This window comes from Elephas maximus, chromosome 7 (assembly GCF_024166365.1).
Source record: "Elephas maximus indicus isolate mEleMax1 chromosome 7, mEleMax1 primary haplotype, whole genome shotgun sequence".
Lineage (NCBI taxonomy): Eukaryota > Metazoa > Chordata > Mammalia > Proboscidea > Elephantidae > Elephas > Elephas maximus.
The window spans coordinates 86,677,983-86,702,914 of NC_064825.1; the positions used below are offsets into that span (position 1 = coordinate 86,677,983).

Below are 24,932 nucleotides of genomic sequence, written 5' to 3' on the forward strand. Positions count from 1 at the left end.
AAGCATTTTGTTCCAGAAATAGGAAAACTAATGTAAAGGGCAATCCTGGTTGAAACCACCAGTTTACAGAAATTCGTTCATTCTTAAGCAACCAGTCAGATAAGTAATTACTATCAAAAATATTTTTTTCTGTTTTGATAAGAAGAGCAGAGATAGAGAATACATTAGCGTTTAAAGAGGCATCCACACTAAGAAAAGCTGAGCAGAAAGGAGGAGATGGACAAGCAGAAGATAAATTTCAACATTGGTTTTGCTACATTTACCTTCATTTGGAAAAGAAAAAGACAACAAATTTTTGACATTCCCAAGATCTATGTGATTCTCAAATTCAAAAATATTTATACAAAATACATTTTCACTATATAATGATATAAATAAAGTCACTGAAAGATACATGTCCATTTCAGACCCTGAATGGAAGTTACTGTGACAAGTAGAGAACAGCAAAGACTCATTAAGACGTGGATGCTGAGTAGTGTACTCTGCTCAATAGCTAAATAATTCACTCTCACACAGCAGCTTCTCCATCAAAATAATTCAAATTCCTGCCATTTTACAACTACCTTCAAGGCTGTTCATGAACTGTTGAAACCTATCATGTTAAATCTACTGTAAGACTTGGGGAGAAGCAATGTTTTATTTTTTAGGACTCCAAATTCAAGGAGCTCTGATCCCCATCGTCTGTGACGATTTTATTTAAACCTGTTTATTTTGCTAGAATGTTTCATTCTCAGAGGAAAATAATTGCCATCACTTTAAGGTTTAAAGCAGTGAATACTGCTTTAAATCTGTTTGCAGCATCAAAATAACTTGGGAACCAAACTCAAAATACAAATCCCCAGGCTCCCACAATAGAGCTAATGAATTTGAATCTCTGGGAGCAGGGCCCCAGAACCTGTATTTTCACTGAATTCCTAGGATGGAAGTTTAATAAGGTCTTTGTGCTGCCATTTGATACCAATGAGACATACTCAATCTTTTCAGAAACTTGACAAAATTTAACCATTTATTATTTTTTAGTAAATGTTACGTTAACTTTGGGATAATTCTATATATTTTCATTATCAAATAAACCTTATAATGCTAATGTTTCAATGAATTTAATTAATTCAATGTTCTCTTCTAAAGTTCACTTTTCAGATATATTCCAAATAAGGAAACATTTTATATTTAAAAACATAAGCAGTTGACACTTTTAATATAATCAAGTGCCAATAAGTACAATCCGTTTCCAAGCAGTGGAATACCCAAACCACCCCATTCCATCCACTAATAATCACCCAATTGCTATATGATCCTTCTATCTATTTCAGAATAATATACAAGTTGTACAAGGAATAATTGAAGGGTATTAATTCAAAGGAAGAAATATGACTTAGCATAAGCTTATGATAGCTGTCGCTGAGTTACTTTATGCACTACCCTTTAGGCAGACATTGTTGTTAGCTCCCATCAAGTCAGCCTCCAACTCATGATGATCCCATGCATAACTGAATGAAACGCTGCCTGGTCCTGAGAGATCCCCATGATTGGTTGCAAATCGGACCCTTGTGATCCACAGGGTTTTCTCTAGCTGATTTTTGGAAGGAGGTCTCCAATCCTTTCTTCCTAGTTCGCTTTAGTCTGGAAGCTCCACTGAAACCTATTCAGTATCACAGCTATGTGCAAGCTTCTACTGACAGGTCGTGGCTGTGCATGACGTGCACTGGGCAGGAATTGAACCCAGGTCTCTCACATGGAAGGTGAGAGTTCTACCACCGAACCACTAATGTTTCCTTTAGAGGGGTATTAAGTCTTATAAACCACACATTAAAGAAGTTCATCATCTCTTCAATAATCAGGATGTTGTAAGATTCCCATCCTGCTCTTTTGTTACACCTGACTTATATTTCCTATTAACATTTCTTTCACTCTATATCCCATTCTCTTCTCTCCAAAAACACCTCCCTTGGGCTGGGGACCATGATTTGGGGGCCATCTAGCTCAACTGCCATAACACATTTTATAAAGAAAATGCTCTACATCCTACTTTGGTGAGTAGCATCTGGGGTCTTAAAAGCTTGTAAGTGGCCATCTAAGATACTCCACTGATTACACCCCATCCTGGAGCAAGGGAGAATGAAGAAAGCCCAAGACACAAGGGAAAGATTAGTGCAAAGGACCAATGGACCACAACTACCACAGCCTCCACCAGACTGAGTCCAGCACAACTAGATGGTGCCCAGCTACCAGCACTGACTGCTCTGATAGGGATACCAATAGAGAGTCCCAAACAGAGCTGGAGAAAAATGTGGAACAAAATTTTAACTCACAAAAAAAAAAGACCAGACTTACTGGTCTGACAGAGACTGGAGAAACCCCAAGCGTATGGCCCCCAGACACGCTTTAACTTAGTACTGAAGTCACTCCTGAGGTTCACCCTTCACCCTTCAGCCAAATATCAGACAGGCCCATAAAACAAAATGAGACTAAACTGACACACCAGCCCAGAGAAGGCAGGAGGGGATGGGAAAGCTGGTAATAGGGAACTCAAGATCAAGAAGTGGGGAGTGTTGACATGTCATGGTGTTAGCAACCAATGTCACAAAACAGTATGTGTATTAACTGTTTGATGAGAAACTAATTTCCTCAGTAAACCTGCAACTAAAGCACAATAAAAAATTTTTTTTTAAAACTTGAAATGACTAGTGCAATGATAGGTAATTACAGGATGCTTTATATATAAGAACTATAGTCAGAAAAAGGAACTAGGGAGCTTAAGAGAATTTTGGGTGATCATAAGGTTCAACGAATGACGATGATGGTAACTGGTTAACTGGAAATGAGATAAGACATTAAGAGATAATAAGACCACAAATATTAGAGTTTTCAAAGATGATGGCAGGGAAAGGGGTAGAGAAAAGCTTTGCATAGTAGTTCATGCTAAAATAATCCAGAAAAGTGAGAAATGATCTTAGTGGTCAGAGCAAAGATTATGAGAAACAGGTGCTCTAAGGGGAAGACTATGAAGTAGTGAGATAAGGCACAGTAACAATGGTTTACATTGGCTTTCCAATACAGCACCCACTAGACATCTGGGGTTATGGGCACTTGAAGTGTGGCTAGTCTGTATTAAGATGTCTATAAAAATGTGAAATACAAACCAGACTTCAAAGACTTAGTACAAGAAAAAAAGATAACATATCAATCAATTTTTATATTACACATTGAAATGATAACATGATTAAAATTAATTTCACCTGTTTAAAAAAAGACCTCAACTTTGGGAGACACCTGTGCAGCAAATTAAATTAGTATTGTGTAGCTTTTTAAGATGAGCCAAAGTTCTTATAAATTATCAATAAGGTATTAAATTCAAGTAACCTCTATCTGAAAAGAAAGCATACCATTGAGAAGACCTTGTATGTTTATGTTGAATTTAATTATGATGAGTTTATTTGGGAATTCCCAAAGTAAATAACCTCTAATCAAATAAGAATGATGTCTAGGATAGAGGGGAAAATATTAACTCTTAAGAGCTAATAAATCTCAACAGCCATTCAGTAAACAGTTGAACAGAAAGCAAAAAAGTAAACGGCAACCACCTTTAACAAAAGCTTTGAGACAAATTTTGTTTTGAAAGGAAAGCTACTTAAAATAAATAAATAAATAAATACTATTCACTATCATAAAGTTATCCTCAGATAATAAAAATATCTGGCAAAATAATGTAAACTTACACAAAAACCAAATAATTTTAAAATACAACTATTATATCATAATAAGAAAAAGATTTCAGTTCATTTCACAGACAGCTATTTTTTACGGCAAAGTAGAGTTTTAAATAAACATTTTTTCAAGTAGTAAAAATACAAATAGAAAGGTAAAGAAATCCTTTACAAATTAACATAATTCAGTTCAGTGTAAATAATGTTAAGCTTTCTCATTCATTCATTTAAACTTTAAAATGTGGCAACAAATGAAACATATTTTGGAAAGAATAAGCTGTAACCAGTCAAACCAAAACTCACTAATAAGAGCAATAAGCTTGCTAGGCAGGTTTGAGGAAAGAACTTTAATTTGTTATATTTTATTTATTGATCTTCTAATAAAGATTCATATGAGTAAAGATAAAATACATTACACATAAGCAGAGGCTACCAGCAAATCAATGTGCCATGTATAAAATGAATGATATTTTAATCATCTTAAAATTTCAAAACATATTTCCACTATCTATATGTAGTTAAGATTTTAAAGTTTAAAAACACTAAGACTAAGGTTTTATAACCTATTTTTAAAAAGTATAAAGTTACTAAATCACAAAATGAGAAAAAATCAAGTTCTAGGAACAAATATTTTAAAATTAAGTACTCTAGGATCATAATACTGACAACACTAATTATCTTTTCTAGTCTTGGCAGTTATGTTGCATACTGTTTGGGTGACTGATGGGATAATTTCACTTCATTTTCTCTCAGTTTATTCTGGACCATGTAAAAGAAGAATATTAAAATAATTAACACCTCAAAACAAAGTACTTGATAAAGTTTTTAGCTGAAATAAAATGCCAAAAAACAAATCTCAATTACTAACTAATGCATTGATTCTAGAGCAAAGAACTAAACCCCGATCTGCTAAGAAAACCTGAAAAAGAATCACTGGTTTTTAAAAATAAGTCACTCAGTATTAACATTACCATTTTAGGACTTTTCTATATTAAGAACATACATTTCCTTCCACCAAGAGCCTTTTATCAGCATTTTGAGCCAGTATTATTTTAATTATCAAAAACATAAGTGTCTATATATTTGTAGACTATTAAATGTTTTAGTTTTCTAAAAAAGTTTCACCAGCTGGAATCAAAGCAGACAAATAGGTAAAATGTATGAGAAAACAAATTATTTCAATTCTTCATATCTACAGACATTTTGATTAATTAATAGTGACCTTATATCCAAAGAACACAAAAGTATTTAAATTAATATATCATTGCAAATATGAACCTTTACCAGTAGTAAATACTTTATATCACTCTTAGCTGTAAAAGTATAAACAGACATTACTAACCCACTCTTCCATTTGGGCAGTTAATAAATTTTAATTTTACATAGTTTATATAGCTCTGACATAATTTATAAGTTGTACACAACTTATAAAAAGGCTACATATTATAATTAATAAAAAGCATATTCTTTGCCTTGATCACCTGATTTTTTGTTATTGTTGTTTATAAAATTAATCACAGTTAGCAGGGTAGAAATCGCTTTGAGTTTCATGAATGAGATCCAAGAGATGGGAAAGGATTAGTTCTCAGTTGCTGCCAGTTATAGCGCCAGGTGGCTTTTTCTGCAGTGAAGGTGTTACCGATAATCCCATTACACTGGTACTAAATCTTGCAGACATCAAAATTATCACCAAGGTTCCTTTTCATCCCATCCTTTCCAAATGACTGGAAGTCGCTTCACCTGAAAGAAGTCAAATCCACAAGCAGCTGCTGTTTGAGCAGGCAGCAAACTCCCTGAGAATGCGAGTCGTGATTCAATTTTGCTGTGCTGGTGGCCCCCTATTCCCTGTCCAATAATACATCTGTTAAAAAATCCTACAGCTACAAATCAAGTTTAATCCTACCAGGGACCTCATGTTGGTCTTGTCTTCCAAAAAGGCAGCAGGTTCTGCTGTCTATCTCTGCTAGTGTCTGGGGAATACCGTTTAAATCCCAGCCCTACTTAGAAGAATAAGCTAAGGATCACAAAACATGACCTCAAAAACCCTGATATGACTATATTCTGACCCAGAGGCATTCATTCTAGGTGAAGATTAGAACTTTGCATAATAAGATTACACAGCAAGTGAATGATATCAAGGGACTATCCATATGCAGCCGCCTGGTTTTCCATAGAAAGACTGTGCTCTGCAATATGCAGTGCAGACGAAAAAGAGCTCGGTCTTTCTAGCTGAAATAAAATAGATTCACATAAATTAGTTGGCCATTTCCAGATTCCTAAATCCCCTATTACATCTTTTATTGACAGCTCCTGTGAGGATAGCACAAATGTTATTCCTTTTTATTCTGTGCTTCTATAGCAATCATGCTCTGTAATTGAAATGTACATAGATTATGTCTAGAAATTAACATCTTGTTTGCTGTAATCTTGGATTACAATTGACTGTGTACATAATATAATTAGGAAATCAATGGATGGATTTATGATATCCAAGAAACTAGACTTATTGTTTAAAGAATAGTTTAACATTTTGTGCCAACACTTTAAATGCATAAAGTTACAGGGAGAAGTCAATACAAATTTGAGTGAGTAAGAGGATACAATAGGCATCAGCTAATATTTACAAAAAAGTGAGGTTATTAAAAAGTAAGGTCATTTCCCTCAAAATTTAGAAAATGTAGAAAATTCAGAGACCTCAAGAACATAAGATTTTCTCTTTAAACTTTGGCAAGAAGGACAATTAATATGAGAAGAAGGTAAAACCCACTGCCGTCGAGTCAGTTTTTTATAAAGGGGGTACACTTGCAATATTTTACACAAATCACCTTGATCATTTTATAACTATTAAAATATTTGAATCAATTCAAATCAATAGTGATTCAAGGTTTTATAATTCTTAATTATATGTTTTAAAAGCACTTGTCAATGAAGTAATCTCTCCTCATATTGGAATACACACAGTACATTTTAAATTATAGGATCATAAAAATATTTAGAAAAGAATAATTTATGTTCAAGTTTTTTCCCAAGAAGTTTATAGCTATACTAGCTCTAAGCAAACTTAAGCACGTGAATATTCTTTGGTTACCTTGACTAGGATGTTTCTAGAAAAATAATGAGGAATGCAAAAAACATATTTTTATTATAATATTTCTATGCAATACTTTAGAGCTTCAATGTTCAATATGGTAGCCACTAGGCACACGTGGCCACTGAGCACTTAAAATGCGGTTAGTCCCAATTGTGATGTGCTCTAAGTGTAAAATATACACTGGATTTTGAAGACTTAAAAAAACAAAGTAAAATATTTTATTAATAATTTTATATGGGCTACATGTAGAAATAATACTATTTTGCATATACTGGGTTAAATAAAATACATATGTGACTCACATATATCTATTGCAAAGCACTACTTTAGCGGATTATGTATTTTCAATAATACATTCCTGAGCTAGGTGAACTTGTACAACAAATAAAAACAAAGAGGAATATTATTGAAGATCATATATTTCAGGGTCAAATCGGATAGATAAGCTTAGTAAAGAAAGTATAACATACTGTTCTTGGTCTCTATTTCATACTTCCAGCTTAAAGGTAGTGGTGGGGGAAGAGAGGACCTGTCAAATTGGTGACTATTACATACTAAAAAAAAAAAGTTGTTTTACAGTAACAAAAACATTTTAGGTCAGTAAATATAAGTTTTGTTTTTTTTTTTAATCACATCTTGGGCAACTTCATAAAAGACTAATGAATTCTGTGTGTCACCCCTCATTGTGCTCAACAGCTAGCAACTTCAGAAAATATGTTTGGATCTAGAAAGGTCCACGATTTTTTTTCTACAGTGCTATATAATTGTTGACACTCAAACTAATAAAATAAGTGATATATAATAACAACAGAAGAAAAAAAATTTTTTTTAACAACAGAGATTTGAGTTATTTAGTATATTTTTGAACACTTAGCAAAATAAAGATCAATTTCACAACACAAATTATTACTAAGCTGCTCTATTAGTCTTTTTTAATCTATCAAAGAAGGTTAAAAAAAAACAAAAATTCTTAAAATGTGCTACAGAAGGAAACTTGCATATAAAATATAAATACATACTAATTTAAGTCAAGAAATTTATTATAATTTATTTAATACTGCCATACACAAGTGATGTTATACAATTAAAATATAAAGTTTATCTGTGTCACATGTCAGAATATTATTTCAATATAAACAATACTATTTAAGGTATTAACTCATTTTAAAGATGCTTTTTCAAAATTATTCCTTTACAATACTAATCCCAAATAGTTAAGACTAAAGGTAAAATATGGCTATCAGTAAATAAAATGGATACAATTAAAATAAATTCTTTAGCTATGCTGCTTTTTCCTCACTTGTAAAAATTATATAAATTCTTTTCTGGTTACCAGTTTCACACACACCCACACACAAAATTAAAGCAAAACAAAATAATAACAACAACAACAAAACTTTCTAACCATCAATAGATTGAGTGCAATGATATTCAGTCTAAGTTAATCCCTAGACATCCAAATTCATGAATAAAAATTCATCAGTTTTAAATACACTGAGCCTATTAAGCAAGAACAAAAGCATATGCACAAAAGAGCTTTTAATATATTTCAAAGCCCACAAGAGCCATGGTCTCATTAAAATTATAAATTACACAAACATGGAATGAAGATTCAAACTGCAGTGCAGCTAAGCAGATTACAGAAAACCCCGCGTTCCATATGATAACACACCATGGCCCTCCCAGATGGGGGCTTGGAACAAAAAGGCCATCACCACAGCTAGGGAAAACCTCCTTGTGATCTCTGGTTTCTGTTCAGCAGATGACAGCCAAATAATATGTTGATTATTCTGTTTGTGCTGCTAAGCTTGTAAGATGGAATAAAAGCGATATGATCTATTGTGAATCCAATGCTAATGTGTTGCTCCACTCATAAATAACATACTGAATTTATTTTGAAACTATCTTTTATCTGAATTTCAGTTTTTAAATGCACGAATTAAAATAAAAGCCAGGATAAAATAATATTTAATTTGATGCTTTAAACTAAAAAAATGAAGTTGACAAGTGAAAAATACTAAGTGCTTAGTGAAGAGTCAAGTACAATCACCTTTCTTGAATTTTAGCAGTGATCAGAGACAAAAATGCATTTTAAAATAGGAAATTACTCTCATAATGAAATACAAATGTAAAAATAATACAATAATGACCAAGTTAATAATATATATAATTGATGAGAAAAAACTAAATATAAAAGGGTATTTCACCTACAAGGTGAAAACAGTAGCACATAATCCTAACATATAGCAAAAACTTTACAAAACACTAAAATGTATAATTAAGGACATATAAATGTTTATAACTTGCACACAAATGGATGGTAACAAGAAATCCTACTAAAAATCAAAATAATTTAGGAACTTAAAAAAAATAATTTCCAAATATAATAGCCAATATTTTATATTACTTTAGTGACAAAAGTTAAAACTAATTTTCCCCCAATTAATAAAAGTATATATTTAAATATCCTAAGATTTAACAGCGTGAACTATGCCCAAATGAGGTAACTGGAATTATGTCTGTAAATACTTTATAAAATTTTATTTTTCATGAATAAACATTTTATGGATACTAATATTGTTAATTTTAGTACTGTAAAATACTCAGAATCATAACATTTATTTTCCCACTTGGGAAATTTCTCCATGAATAATCTAGTAGTCACCTCAAAAACAAACAAGAAGTACATATAAGGTTACAGGAAAGGTAAACATGGATAAACATAGTTTTCTTAAAGAGGGTATTTGTATAAAGTGCATAATTACGGTCATTAACCTAAATCCACTTCCTTTTTCTCTACCTCCAGAGATAGACTCTTGAGTTCAAAAATCATAACTAAATTGCCCAACATGAATAGACAGTCTAAGACTGCAGATGGAAAGTTAAAACACTAACACCTTTAGACAAAAACAGAACACTTTCATCCTTGGAGCATGCAAACATTTCTTAAACAAGACGAAAAGAACAAAGCATAAATGAGGAATTAGTCTATTTCAAAATCACAAAATTCTGTTCATCAAAAGCAGGATTAAAAGAGTAAAAAGACAACAAGGGAGAAATATTTGCAATACCTAAATACAAAAAAAGCAGCCCTAGGGACAAAATAGGTAAGGACTTGGCTGCCAACCCAATGCTCAGCGGTTCAACCAACCACAGGGATCTGTGGGAGAAAAGACTCAGCGACCTGCTCCTGAAAAGATTTCAGCCTAGGAAAACCTATAGGGCAGTTCCAGTCTGTCCTATAGTCACCATAGGTAGGAATCAACTCGACGGTACACAGCAAAAACAAAAAAGGACTCGTACTATAAATACATAAAAAATTCCTACCAATGAATAAGAACAAGACATATATGTGCCAAACAAGGAGAAAGGCACTTCACAAAAGAGACTATCCATAAGAATGTTGTTGGGCTCCATGTAGTCAGTTCCAACTCACAGCAACCCCAAGTACAACAGCACACCACCCAGTCCTGTTTCATCTTCGCAACCATTGCTGTAATTGAGCCCGCTCTGCAGCCACTATGTCAATCCAACTCATTGAGGGTCTTCCTCTTATTTGCTAACACTCTACCAAGGATGATGTCCTTCTCCAGGGACTGGTCCCTCCTGATAACATGTCCAAAGTATATGAGACAAAGTCTCCCCATCCTCGCGTAGAGAGAGCATTCTGGCTATACTTCTTCCAAGACAGATTTGTTCATTCTTCCAGCAGTCCATGGTATATTCAATATTCTTTGCCAACACAATAATTCAAAGGCATCAATTCTTCTTTAGTGTTCCTTATTCATTGTCCAGCTGTCACATGCATATGAGACGACTGAAAATACCATGGCTTTGGGTCAGGTGCACCTTAGTCCTCACAGTGAAATCTATGCTTTTTAATACTTTAAAGAGGTCTTTTGCAGCAGATTCGCCCGATGCAATATGCCATTTAATTTCTTGACTGCTTCTTCCACAGGCATTGATTGTGGATCCAAGTAAATGAAATTCTTGGCAACTTCACTATTTTCTCCATTCATCATGATATTGCCTTTTGATCCAGTTGTAAAGGTTTTTTTTTTTTCCTTTATGTTGACGTGTAATCCATACTGAATGCTGTAGTCTTTGATTTACATCAATAAGTGCTTCAAGTCTTCTTCTCTTTCAGCAAGCATGGTTGTGTTATCTACATACACAGGCTGTTAATGAATCTTTCTCCAATCCTGATGCCACGTTCTTTGTATCCTACAGCGTCTCGGATTATTTGCTCATCATACAAACTGAATAAGTATGCTGAAAGGATACAACTCTGATGCACACCATTTGATTTTAAACCACTCAGTACACCCTTGTTCTGTACAAAAGACTGCCTCTTGGCCTGTGTACAGGTTTCCCAAGAGCACAATTAAGTGATATGGAATTCTCACTCTTCACAATGTTATCTGTAATTTGTCATAATCCATATAGTGGAATGCCTTTGCTAAGTCAATAAAACACCAGTAAACATTGTTCCAGTATTCTCTGTTTTCAGCCAAGATCCATCTGATACCAGCAGTGATATTCCTCATTCCACAATCCTCTTGCACTTAGTTCTCTGTCAAAGTACTGCTGCAACTGGTTTTTTGACTTATCTATAGCAAAATTTGGAAACCCTGGTGGTGTAGTGGTTAAGTGCTATGGTTGCTAACCAAAGGGTTGGCAGTTCTAATCTGCCAGGCGCTCCTTGGAAACTCTATGGGGCAGTTCCACTCTGTCCTATAGGGTCGCTATGAATTGGAATCGAGTTGACGGCACTGGGCTTGGTTTTTGGTTTATAGTAAAATTTTATTTGCACGTGTTATTAATGATATTGTTCGATACTTCCTGAGCTCTGTTGGATCACCTTTCTTTGGAATGGGCACAAATACAGATCTCTTCCAGTCAGTTGGTCAGGTAGCTGTCTTCCAAATTTCTTGGCATAGACGACTGAGAGATTCCAGCATTGCATCTGTGTGTTGGAACATCTCAATTGGTATTCCCTCAATTCCTGGAGCCTTGGATTTCACCAATGCCTTCAGTGCAGCTTGGACTTCTTCCTTCAGTACCATCGGATCTTGATCATAGGCTGCTGTTAGGTGCCATCAAGTCACTTGCAACTTACAACGACCCTCTGTACAATAGAACAAAAACACTGCCCAGTCCTGTGCCATCCTCACAATCACTGGAATGTCTGAGCCCACTGTTGCAGCCACTGTGTCAACCCAGCTCATCAAGGGTCTTCCTCTCTTTTGCTGACCCTCTACCTTACCAAGCATGATGTCCAGGCTGTTCCCTGGTGATAACATGTCCAAAGCATGTGAGACAAAGTCTCCCCACCGTTGCTTCTAAGGAGCATTCTGGCTATCCTTCTTTCAAGACAGATTTGTTTGTTCTTCTGGCAGTCCATAGTATATTCAATATTCTTTGCCAACACCATAATTCAAAGGCATCAATTCTTATTTGGTCTTCTATATTCATTGTCTGGTTTTCCCATGCATATGAGGCAACTGAAAATACCATGGCTTCTGTCAGGCGCACCTTAGTCCTGAAAATGACATTTTTGCTTTTCAACACTTTAAAGAGGTCTTCTGCAGCAGATTTGCCTGATGCGATACATTGTTTGATTTCTTGACAGCTGCTTTTATGGGCATTAATTGTGAATCTATAAGAAAATGAACACTTGACAAACTTCAACATTTTCTCCATTTATCATGAGGTTACTTAACTGTCCAGCTGTAAGGATTTCTATTTTCTTTATATGATACTTCCAGGAATGGATGAACATCAACCAATTCTTTTTGTACAGTGACTACGTGTATTCCTTCCATCTTCTTTTGATGCTTCTTGCATCACTCAATATTTTGTCCATAGAGTGTTTCAACACTGCAACAGGAGGCTTGAATTTTTTCTTCAGTTCTCTCAGCTTGAGAAATTCCAAGCATGTTTTTCCCTTTTGGTTTTCTAACTTCAGGTCTTTTCACATTTCACGAAAATACTTTACTTCTTCTCAAGCTACCCTTTAAAATCATCTCTTCAGCTCTTTTACCTGATATCTTCCATTTGCTTTAGCTACTCTACACTCAGGAGGAAATTTCAGAGTCTCTTCTAACATCCATTTTTGTCTTTTGTTTTCTATCTTTTTAATGACCTTATACTTTCTTCTTTTTTTTATTTTTAAATTGTGCTTTATGTGAAAGTTTACAGAGCAAATTAGATTCTCATTAAACAATACACAAATTGTTTTGTGACATTGGCTGTCAACCCCACAATGTGCCAACACTCTCCCCTTCTCGACCTTGAGTTCCCCATTTCCATTCGTCCAGTTTTCCTGTCCTTTTCTGCTTCTCATCTTTGCTTTTGGACTGGTGTGCCCATTCAGTCTCATATACAGGGTTGAGCTATGGGAGTTACTGTTTTTTTTTTTTTTTTTTTGTAGACCCCTCTAATCTTTGTCAGAAGGGTAAACATCAGGAGTGACTTCAGTACTAAGTTATAAGGGTGTCTGGGGGCCACACTCTCAGGGTTTCTCCAGTCTCTGTCAGACCAGTAAGTCTGGGTTTTTTTTTTTTTTTTTTTTGGTGTGTGCGTGTGTTTGAACTTTGTACTACATTTTTCTTCTGCTGTGTCCTGGACTCTCTGTTGTGATCTCTGTCAGAGCAGTAGGTGGTGGTAGCCAGGCACACACAGTTGTTCTGGATTAAGTCTGGTGGAAGCTGTGGCAGTTTTGGTCCACTAGTGCTTTTTCAGACTCACAGGGCTGAGAAAGCCGGTGAATCCCAAAGTCAGTAGATCAGATGACAGGTTGCTGGCTTACAGGGCTGCAGAGCTGGTGAACCTCAAAGTCTGTAAGTCAGGTGACAGGCTGCTAGCTCACAGGGCTGTGGAGCTAGTAAATCCCAACGTCAGCAAGTCAGACGACAAGCTGCTAGCTCAAGTCTCGAGAACCAGAGGTCAGGTGATGATGGGCCAGAAAAAGGATCCAGAGCAAACAAAGGAGCTTTGCCCAAATGTCCATATACATACTGGATACTGGTCACACTGCCAGGAAAACTTCCCTTACAACTGAATGGCTGATCACATAAGATCATATCATGGAGGTGATTACATCATATGACAAATGGAGGATAATTACATAATAATGAGAATCATGGCCTAACCAAGTTGACACATACGTTAATTATCACAGCCCAACCCTTGGCACCTGTACACACCTCCTTAAACCACAAATAATCTCTAAATAAAGACAAGTATGAAGTCATACTTGTACCTAACATATAACTAACGTAAGAACAACTAAAAATGTACTAGCCCCGTTTACATCTTATATTTCATAAGTGATGGGATGAGGGAGGGAATAAAAGAAAAATATTTGCTATAGATACATAAATATACATAACTATATATACATATGTGTGTGTGTATATGTATATATAAATACATATATATAAAGGCATACACATACATATCTGCCAGTTTGTCATACTATAGTGGCTTGCTCTGATACCGGAAGCTTTGCCACTGGTTTTTAATACCAACAGGGTCACCCTTGGTGGACAGGTTTCAGCTGAGCTTCCAGACTAAGACAGACTAGGAAGAAGGACCTGGCAATCTACTTCTAAAAAAAACTGGCAGGTGAAAACTTTATGAATAGCAACGGAACACTGTCTGATACAATGCCAGAAGATGAGCCCCTCAGGTTGGAAGGCACTCAAAAGACAAGTGAAGAAGAGCTGCCTCCTCACAGTAGAGTCAACCTTAATGATATGGTTGGAGTCAAGCTTTCGGGACCTTCATTTGCTGATATGGCATGACTCAAACAAGAAGAAACAGCTGCAAACATCCATTAATAATAGGAGTGTGGAATGTATGAGTATGATTCTAGGAATATTGGAAATCATCAAAAGTGAAATGGAATGTATAAACATCAATGTCTTAGGTATTAGTTGGCAGAAATGGACCGGTATTAGACATTTTGATTCAGAAAATCATATGGTGTACTATGGCAAGAATGACAAATTGAAGAGGAATGGCATTGCATTCATCACAAAAAAGAGCATTTCAAGATCTATCCTGAAGTACAATGCTGCAAGAGATAGGAAAATAGCCACATGACAAAAAGAAAGAGCAGTTAATATGTTTATTACTAAAATTTATTCACCTACTAAGCCAAAGATGAAGAAATTGAAGATTTTTACCAAAATCTTTAGTCTGAAGTTGATCAAACATACACTCAAGATGCATTGATAATTACTGGTGATTAGAACGTGGAAGTTGGAAACAAAGAAGAAATAAAGCCAGAGATCGCATGACACAATTTTGCAAGGCCAACAGCATATTCATCTCAAATATCTTTTTTCCAAAAAATAAATGGTGACTATACACATGGGCCTCGTCAAATGGAAAAGCCCAATATCTTCACTCAAAACAAGACCAGGAGCCAAGTGTGGAATAGATCATCAATTGCTCATATCCATGACATTGATACTAAGTAGTAAATTAAATTTTCTTTAACTTTATTGAAAAGTTAAAATGAAAGTTTTCAAGGAATAGTTATTAAATTAGGTAATAACAGCGTTCACGATTGACAAATGAAGGCTTCTGAAATTTGAAGGCAAGGGGGTACATGACAGTACCTTATACTGTCTCGTGTGCTACTTAGTTTCCTAAACAAGGGTAAATTTTCAATCCTAAGACTGCTAGAAGTTCTGTTTTCATAGCAGCAATAGTTACTCTTGACAACAAGACCAACTATCTCTGAAAATATGGCGCAATAGATTGTGGGAAAGGTGATAATAGGCTCAATGGCTTATGCTCCTCCGTATAAGAGTTCAGAAACTTACCTCAGCTATGGAATTGAAAATTTGATTATTCAACAGGTATTCTAAAAGCCCTCAGCATATATATACATATATCTATATTGTACTATAGGGTTGCTATGAGTCGGAATCGACTCGACAGCACTGGGTTTTTTGGTTTGTTTTTTATATGTGTATATATACACACATATTTCTTATAACAACAATTTTGATCACCTTTGCAATTCTGTGTATTTGTGTAATTTATTACTTAATATCAATTATCAGGAAACCCTGGTGGGGTAGTGGTTAAGAGCTATGGCTGCTAACCAAGAGGTCGGCAGTTCGAATCCACCAGGCACTCCCTGGAAACCCTATGGTGCAGTTCTACTCTGCCTACTCATAGGGTCGCTATAAGTCAGTATTGACTCGACGGCAATGGGTTTTTATCAATTATCATGCATATTAAATAAAACTTCATGACAATCTGTTAATAAGCTAAACTACACCTATTCCTTACCAACTATCTCATTATCTGACATTTCACATTTATGACTAATTTTGTATATTAATGACTGTTATAGACTGAATTGTGTCCCCTAAAAATGTGTGTCAACTTGGCTAGGCCATGATTCCCAGTATTGTGTGATTATCCACCATTTTGTCATCTGATGTAATTTTCCTATGTGCTGTAAATCCTAACTCTATGATGTTAATAAGGTGGGATTATCAGCAGTTACGTTAATGAGGCAGGACTCAATCTACAGATTAGGTTGTGTCTTAAGTCAGTCTCTTTTGAGATATAAAAGAGAGCAGAGAGACACAGAGGACGGAGGACCACATACCATTAAGAAGCCAGCGACAGAAGCAGAGTATGTCTTTTGGATCCAGGCTTCCTGCACTGAGAAACACCCAGGCCAGGGGGAAGATTAATGACAGAGATCTTCCCCCAGAACCAACAGAGAAAGAAAGCCTTCCCCCAGAGCTGTCACCTTGAATTTGGACTTCTAGCCTCCTAGACTGCGAGAGAGTAAATTTCCCTTTGTTAAAGCCATTGACTTGTGGTATTTCTGTTACAGCAGCACTAGATATCTAAGACAAAACTGGGTACCAAGAGAGTAGGCGCGGTTCACCTAAAATGTGGATATAGTTTTGAAACTATGAATGGGTAGAGGCTCGATGAGTTTCGAAGTGCCTAAAAGTAAAAGTACATTGCCTTGAAGAGACTGTTGGTGTTAATTATGGACATCAGACAATTCTGCTGAGCATTCAGTAAAAAAAAAAAAAATTCTCTTTTACTCAGAAGGAAATTCAAAGAGCTGTTACACTGGTGATGGCATAGATGGTGAGAAGCAGAAGAGCCAGAAGACCAGCACAAGATGGCACTGGAGCCGACCCATGGAGCTAGAGAGCTGAGTGCCTTTGCACAGGAAGCTTCTTGGTGGAGTGGGGTGCCTCTGGACATTTATCGGTAGAGCTAGCCTTGTCGACCCACAGAGCTAGAGAGCTGAGTGCCTTCTAGCTGAAGTTTACTGGTGGAATGTCACTTATTGGTGGAGCTACAGAGCTTTGGAACACTTGTCCCAGCAGGGCAGCGAAGCCCGAGGGGTGGAGAGGCCAAGGAACCAAGAAGCAGAAGCTGAAGAGACAAGGAACACAGGAAACAGAGATTCCTCAGTCTCACAGGGTAGAGCCATGGCCTCTGGGGTCTCAAAGGGTGGAGTATACACTCAGACAGACTAGGAGAATGAGGCCAAAGGGGCAAAGCTGCCTTTCCAGTGTGCCTGAAAGGTGGAGCTGAAGCCTAGAGCTGAGGGGCCCCCACTACAATTTGGAAAGTTTGGCTAACACTCAGAGGCGGAAGGGCAGGGCCATTGTGTAAAAAAAAAAACTCAGAGGTGGAAGGGCAGGGCCATTGTGTAAGTGGTCTCAGAAGAACACATGATTATTTTCAAGACTTAAGGGTTTATGTAATGTGTTCTGTTTTACTTGCTTGGTGCCTGGTATCCCTTCTTTCCCTCCATTTTCTCCCATTTGTAATGGAAATGTCTAGCTTGTGCCTATTCTATCACTGTATTTTGGAAGCAGATTAACTTGTATTCTAGATTTCAAAGATGAAGAGGAATTTTTGGATTTTGGACTTTGAGTTGATATAAGACTTTTGCTATGATATGACGGGGTGAATATGTTTTACATGTGGCAAGGACATAAATTTTGGGGGACCAAAGGGTGGAATGCTATGGATTGAATTGTGTCCCCTAAAAATGTATGCCAGCTTGGCTAATCCATGATTTCCAGTATTGTGTGATTATCCACCATTTTGTCATCTGATGTGATTTTCCTATATGTTGTAAATCTTAACTGTATGATGTTAATAAGGTGGGATTAGCAGCAATTATGTTAATGTGGCAGGACTCAATCTACAAGATTAGGTCACGTTTTGAGTCAATCTCTTTTGAGATAAAAAAGAGAGAAGCAAGCCAAGAGACATGGGGGACCTCATACCACAAAGAAAGCAGCACCAGGAGCAGGGCGTGCTGAAAAGCAACCAGACCAGCGGAAGATTAATGAAAGGGACCTCTGTCCCAGAACCGACAGAGAGAGAAAGCCTTCCCCTAAAGTTGGCACCCTGAATTTGGACTTCTAGCCTCCTAGACTGTGAGAGAATAAATTTATCTTTGTTAAAGGCATTCACTTGTGGTATTTCTGCCATAGCAGAACCAAATAACTAAGACAATGATGTATATCTAGCAGTAACAAATGCTGATGTGTGAGATGAGAGTAACACTATGATGTTTATGATTATGTGTCAACTTGGCTGGGCCTTGATTCCTGGTGGTTTAGGAATGTAATGATATAATTTGATAGTTGTGTAATGATGTTATCATTCTCCATTTTGTGACCTGATATGGTCATCCTTTATTTTTGCATAAAGCCAATTTTTGCATAACTACCTGGTCTTTGGAACCTAACCATGTCGGTAAGCGAGGAGTGGGTATATTCATCTCACATTATCTACCACTTAAATATCTTCCCTTATTTCTACCCTGGAATCAGCACATAATTTATAACACCTTTTTTGCATATTTAAAAGGCGCTTTAAAAATCTGGCTAAAAAAGATCATCTCAAGACTACAGAATTCATATATTCATTCATTCAACAAATATTTATTAAGTGCTTACCATCTGTTAGGCTTTGGGGATAAAGGAGCAAAACTGGCTAAATTTATAGTAAATATAGGAGGCTCAACCCTTTCTTTCTCATCAGATTTACAAATAAGATAATTTTTAACTAGTAAAACACATCCACAGATTCAAACTTAAAAATAATCAAAAAGGTATACAGTAAAAGGCCTTTCTCATCCACCCCATCTTCCTCCTGCTCCTACACAGGAAATTACTTTTCTTACTTTTTTGTGTACTCTACGAGATTTTCTTTATGCAAATACAATGAAATATGAATATATATTTTCATCCCCCTCTCTCTTTTATACAAAAAGTAGTTAATTATACATTCTGTTTTAAATTTATTTTTCAAATAACAATGTGTTTTGGAAAACTTCCAAATCTGCACATAGAGAACATTCTCATTCTTTTCTACAGCTATAAACCCAAAATCAAACCCAGTGCTGTTGAGTCGATTCCGACTCATAGCGACCCTATAGGACAGAGCGGAACTGCCCCATACAGTTTCCAAGGAGTGCCTGGGGGATTTGAACTGCCAACCCTTTGGTTACCAGCTGTAGCACTTAACCCCTACGCCACCAGATTAATCCGTTCTACAGCTATAGATTACCGTAATGTACATAGACATGCTATAGTTCATTTAACCAGCACCCTACTGATAGACATTAGCAGTGTTTCCAATCTTACTGTTACAAATTAATATCTACGAAAACTCTTGTACATATGGTATTTTTTGAGTGCATAAGTATACCAAAAAAGAAAGAAAGAAAAAAAAAAAAAACCCAAAGTAATAGCCATCTAGTCGATTCCAACTCCTAGTGACCGTATAGGACAGAGTAGAACTGCCCCAAAGGGTTTCCAAGGAGTAGCTGGTGAGTTCAAACTGCCAACCTTTTGGTTAGCAGCCAAACTCTTAACCACTGCACCACAAGGGCATAAATGCAGATGTAATAATTTCCCAGAATTAGTACTAAAACAAAAAGTAAATGCATTGGTCTTTTCCCTAGAAATTGCCAACTTATCTTCCATGGGTGTTGTGTTATTTTGTACTTTCACCACAAGACTATCTCAGATGTATCCTTCTGAAAAAAGCCATTCCTTTCTTTGGGACTCTAAAACATTTTCATCATAAGGTAATTCTCAAAGATGTTCCCACTGTAATAAACTACACAGAGCTCTTTATTTTCCCTGAAATGTGTATGTAAAATTTATTGACTTATCAAGCTTAAAAGCAGATCAATTTTCAAATTAAAAAAAAACTGACAGAGGAAATCATCATATTGATGCCTAGACTGCTTGAATAACAATCGCCTTTTTTTCTTCCCAATATCCCCTGTGATCTAAAAACAAAAGTACTCTTTGCACCTGTTTTTTTTTTTAATTCACGTTCAATATTTTATAGTTGGGTAAACAGTCAAAGGCATTTCACTTTTAAACGAATGTTTTCGTTAAATATTTAAATGTTTTCTTGAAATGAAATGTGTTAGCTCTTTAATATTTTCCTTTAATAAGCTATAATTTCAAAGATGATCTAATCTTTATGACTGCCATTTTCAACAGGCAGTGTCTACTATATTATACATTATTTTAATTTCAATGCCCAATTCTATTCTATCAAATGTTTAATAACTAGAATGCAACTCCTTAAGCCTCTTAGACTTCCTATTTGAAGGAATCTTCAAATATATCCAATTTCAATATGACTATACCTGTTTTGTATGGTAACATATAAAATGATAACTTTTATTTTTCAAATAAGGATACATCTATATAAGGATACAATCTACGTTGCATTCCAGTTATTCAAAAATCGGTTGTAAAATAATCTCAATACCTGGAAAAACACAGTAGCTAGCCTAGTTGCTGACCCTGAAATAATTTTTAAAAAGCTACCTCACATTCTATGCCCTTAGTCAGTAAATGGGGCAGAACCATACTTAATCTCTCACCCATGCAATGTATAATGTAAGACAAATGCTTTAATTTTAGTATTAGAGTAAATAGGATACACCTACAGCAAAAGACAAGAATTAGCTAAGAAAGGGAAAACAAAACAAACAAAAATACACTTTACAAATAACACCCATGGCCTAAAAGCTTATCAGTCTATGACAATTAAGGAGAAAACAGTTCTACACAGCATAATTGTGCCTGAAGAAATCACTTTAATTCTGTCAAGTGATTGATGTTCACAGTAAGAACCCTGAGCCATCAAAAAACTGTTAATTTACACTGTTTATTCTGTTTAAGAAAACAGGTAGGCGAGCTTTGTAAAATAAATTTTGGCACATAAAAGGATAAGATTCAATTATCAAGAAAATTAACATGAAAATATGCCATTTGTCAACAATACTCCAATGAATGAGAAATTATTCAAAGTAAAAATTCTCACTCAAAATTGGAATATACTATGGCTGCCTTTTTTGTGATAAGGGGCTTTAAACATATCAGGGGCATTCCTGGGTTGTACAAATGGTTAAGCACTCGACTACTAGCCAAAAGGTTGGTGGTTTGAACCCACACAGAGGCCCTCAGAAGACAAGCTTGGCGATGTGCTTCTGAAAGATCACAGCCTTGAAACCTCTATGGAGCAGTTCTACTCTGCAGTTGACTTGAAGGCAACTAACAATAACAACAATAAATATTTTAGCCAACTCCCTACACTAAGCCAGTTCTTGGTTAGTAGCCAAAAGAATATCTGGTAATTTCTGAAAGTTATTTAGGCAAATTTCCACTTAAATGATTGGACATACTTTAGAAATGTCCTGATTTCACTTTTGTTTTCTTTTAAGTTGTGACTACCAAGTAGACAGGAGGCCTGATGGCGCAGTGGTTAAGAGCTACGGCTGCTAACCAAAGAGTTGGCAGTTCAAATCTACTAGACGCTCCTTAGAAACCCTATGCACAGTGTTACTCTGCCCTATAGGGTTGCTGTGACTCATAATCTACTGGACAGCAGCGGGTTGGTTTTTTTGGTTTAGCCAAGTGGACACCTTGGTTAGGTTTCTAGCTCCAACTCACTAAATGCCTTGTTCAAGTGGCTCCATCTTACTACCCTCTTCTCAGATTCTTTATCAGTAAAGTGAGAGGGTTATAGAAAACATGACATATTAGTGAACAGAATGAGTTTGCTAACAAAATGAAACATAGCTACTACATCAGGTCCTTATTAAAAATTAAGTTGAAAGAATACTCAAAACATTCTATTAAGTTGGGGGTAATATGTTACACATTTTCTGAATTAATGGCTAAAGTTAGATATACCTAGACTATAATAATAACTGACAATTTACTACATTTTTTAAGACTTACAGCAAAAGAAATTATAGTCACTTTAGACTCTTGTCCATTATTTAATAATTGCTACTGAAAGAATATAACAAATTCCCCGTGTAGTCATACAGCACTTAAAATACCAGTGTAATCCATTATCTTGAGACATTAAATTAGACAATCTGAACCAGAAAATAAACCACTGTCATCTGATATATAAAAAACACAGTATCTTAATCAGGGCATCTATAAAGGAAAATGTCCATAGCAATGTTGTTTAAAATAGCCAGACAGCAGAGACAACCCAAATGTCCACTAACAGTAGAACGGATAAAAAAATTCTGGAATATTCATTTGCAAAAATATTATATAATAACGAAAATAAATGAAATAAAACTGCATGCAATTTGATGCATGAATCTTAAACATAATGTTGAGTAATGGAAGAAAGAATATACACAATAGGATTCCATAAAGTTTAAAATCAGGCAAAAAGTAAACATATTGCTTGCGAATACATATACATGTGATAAAGTTATGTGAATAATTACCATAAAATTCAGAATACTAGTTACCTCTAAAGAAAAAGAAGATTACATCGTTGGGTTTATGGGCTACCAGCAGTGAACTATGGTTACATGGTTGTTTGCTTCATAACTATTTATCATACTATACATTTATATGTCTATATCATGTTACATTTTACAAAAGAAACATTTAAAATTATATTTTCTAAAACAATATAATATATCCTTATAGAGAAGGAAGAGAGAATTCCTCTTTTTTGCTAACAATGATTTTATTTTCTTGGCCTATATTTCTAATTTTTATAATAATATTTTAATAATAAATAAATTACTATGCTCAATTCTCCACAATCCTAAGTAAGAGTAGACTTCACAGGCATTCCCAATGGCTATAAAAATAATAGTGGATCTTAAAGACTGTAAGATCCGTTATCCTGCTAGATCTTATGCTTAGTTGCTCAATGTTATTTGTGTAACTTTTCCTTCTTTTCAAGAAAATGTATACTTTTAGATAAAATTCCAAATTACATCCAGGTAATAATTTTATGCAGACTGTGCTTAAGAAAAAAAAAAAAGTATAATATTTTTACTCAAAAGAGGAAGAAATATACTTTCAACATTCACACATGTTGAAACAATTTGGGGGGCACCTGTGTATGCACGGAGCCCTGGTGGCACAGTGGTTAAGGGCTACGGCCGCTAACCAAAAGGTCATAGGTTCAAATCCACCAGCCATTCCTTGGAAACCCTACGCGGCAGTTGTACTCTGTCCCATAGGGTCACTATGAGTTGGAATCGACTCAATGGCCATGGGGCTAGGTTTTATGGTTGGCTTGTGCATGCATACAATGTGAGGGTCTGTGATAAGTCTGTCACAGATACCACAGCTGAGTTCTAACCCAATGTCACTCTGTGAAAGTGTGGATCACTGTGTGTACTACAGAATATGATAGTTGAATTACAGAATATACAAAACAAAATCCATTTAAAGCCCACGTAACAGGGTGACTCATTCAAAATAGATACCACAATATCTAATTTAAATTATATTAGAGCTTTTTAGAAGAATTCATTTGAAAAGAAAAACTATAAGGAGCTGAAAGTATTACGAAAGAGATAATAAAAACTGACTTAATTAAAAAAACACACGCACACACAATTTAGGAAATCCTAAAACCATCCTCACTGTATGTTTGTTATAACCTTTAGGTGTCACTAAACAGGAGGCAGTGTATGAAATTTAGAAGCACTTTCTAAATTAGCACTTTCACCACACTCCCGGTACCAATGTGATGGCGATGGTATGGCCACCATGATGTAAACAGAATTGCTTTTGTTGTATAGTGTTACCATTACAAATGGAGCTGAGGATACCCCTCCTTAGTGAGTCTACTCTTTGCCCATCTATTAAGTGCTAACTTTAGAAAATTACACTGTGTCCAGCAGGGAGCAGTATTACAACATTCATAACACTTGACTTGAACCTCAAACCAACAAGAAGAAAAAGGAAAAAAATCCCACTTACCATAGGTTTGTTCTACAATACTTTCAATTTCTAAGGTAGTTGCAAGACCTCCAGAAAAAACATCTAAAGCATGTCTCAAAGTGTATGTGGGAGATCCATGGTCTCAGGATTCCTAAAGCAGGAAATCAAAGTTGTATTACATGAAGTCTTCTCTCACTCATGCAGAGCTGAATTAGTACACAAAATGATTAAATGCCTCTTAGTTGCTAAGATACACCTTCCTCTTAGTGAGTCAATGGAATTTCAAATTCAGATATTGGATGACACTTTGGGTAAAATGATTTTTTTAAAACTCAGAATATTAAAGACCTTTATCCACCAGGGAATTTAAGTACAGGAGAAAATTAATTGGGAGAGTTCGTAGATTATAAGATACCCATCAACCTAGACAGAAATGTGGTCAATGAGTTAAAGAAGTAGTTGATAAGCCAATCACATACATTTCAAATACATCAAAATCTTGTAGACAATTTGTAGGCAATATTGAAGATACAACTTAATTCACTTCTACAGGTTAGAATGAGTTTCTGAGGTTAATTATGAGGTTAAAAAGGCAGCAGAGAAATAATTTATAATGCCAGTAAGACTGATTAGTCAGCTATTTAGTTAAAATGATGAACGTACATGATGTTGTTCCCCACGTGTCTTGTCAGTTTGTAGTACCATGGGGACCTGCATGTTGCTGTGATGCTGGAAGCTATGCCACCGGTATTCAGATATCAGCAGGGTCACCCATGGAGGACATGCTTCAGGTGAGCTTCTAGACTAAGACAGACTGGGAAGAAGGACCCAGCAGTCTACTTCTGAAAACCATTAGCCAGTGAAAACCTT

General features: G+C 35.6%; 1 protein-coding gene across 11 annotated transcripts in view; it reads right to left on the bottom strand.

Annotated features, from left to right (window-relative positions):
* The window catches only part of IMMP1L (inner mitochondrial membrane peptidase subunit 1), a 96,981-nt gene that overhangs the window by 52,757 nt on the left and 19,292 nt on the right, over positions 1 to 24,932 (bottom strand). For 8 of the 11 annotated variants that reach the window (XM_049890826.1, XM_049890825.1, XM_049890831.1 and 5 more), the window contains one exon: positions 24,102 to 24,213. The exons of the other annotated variants lie outside the window; for them this stretch is intronic. The gene's annotated coding sequence lies outside the window, so the exon portion shown is untranslated. The remainder of the gene's footprint in view (positions 1 to 24,101; positions 24,214 to 24,932) is intronic. 11 annotated transcript variants of the gene reach the window in all.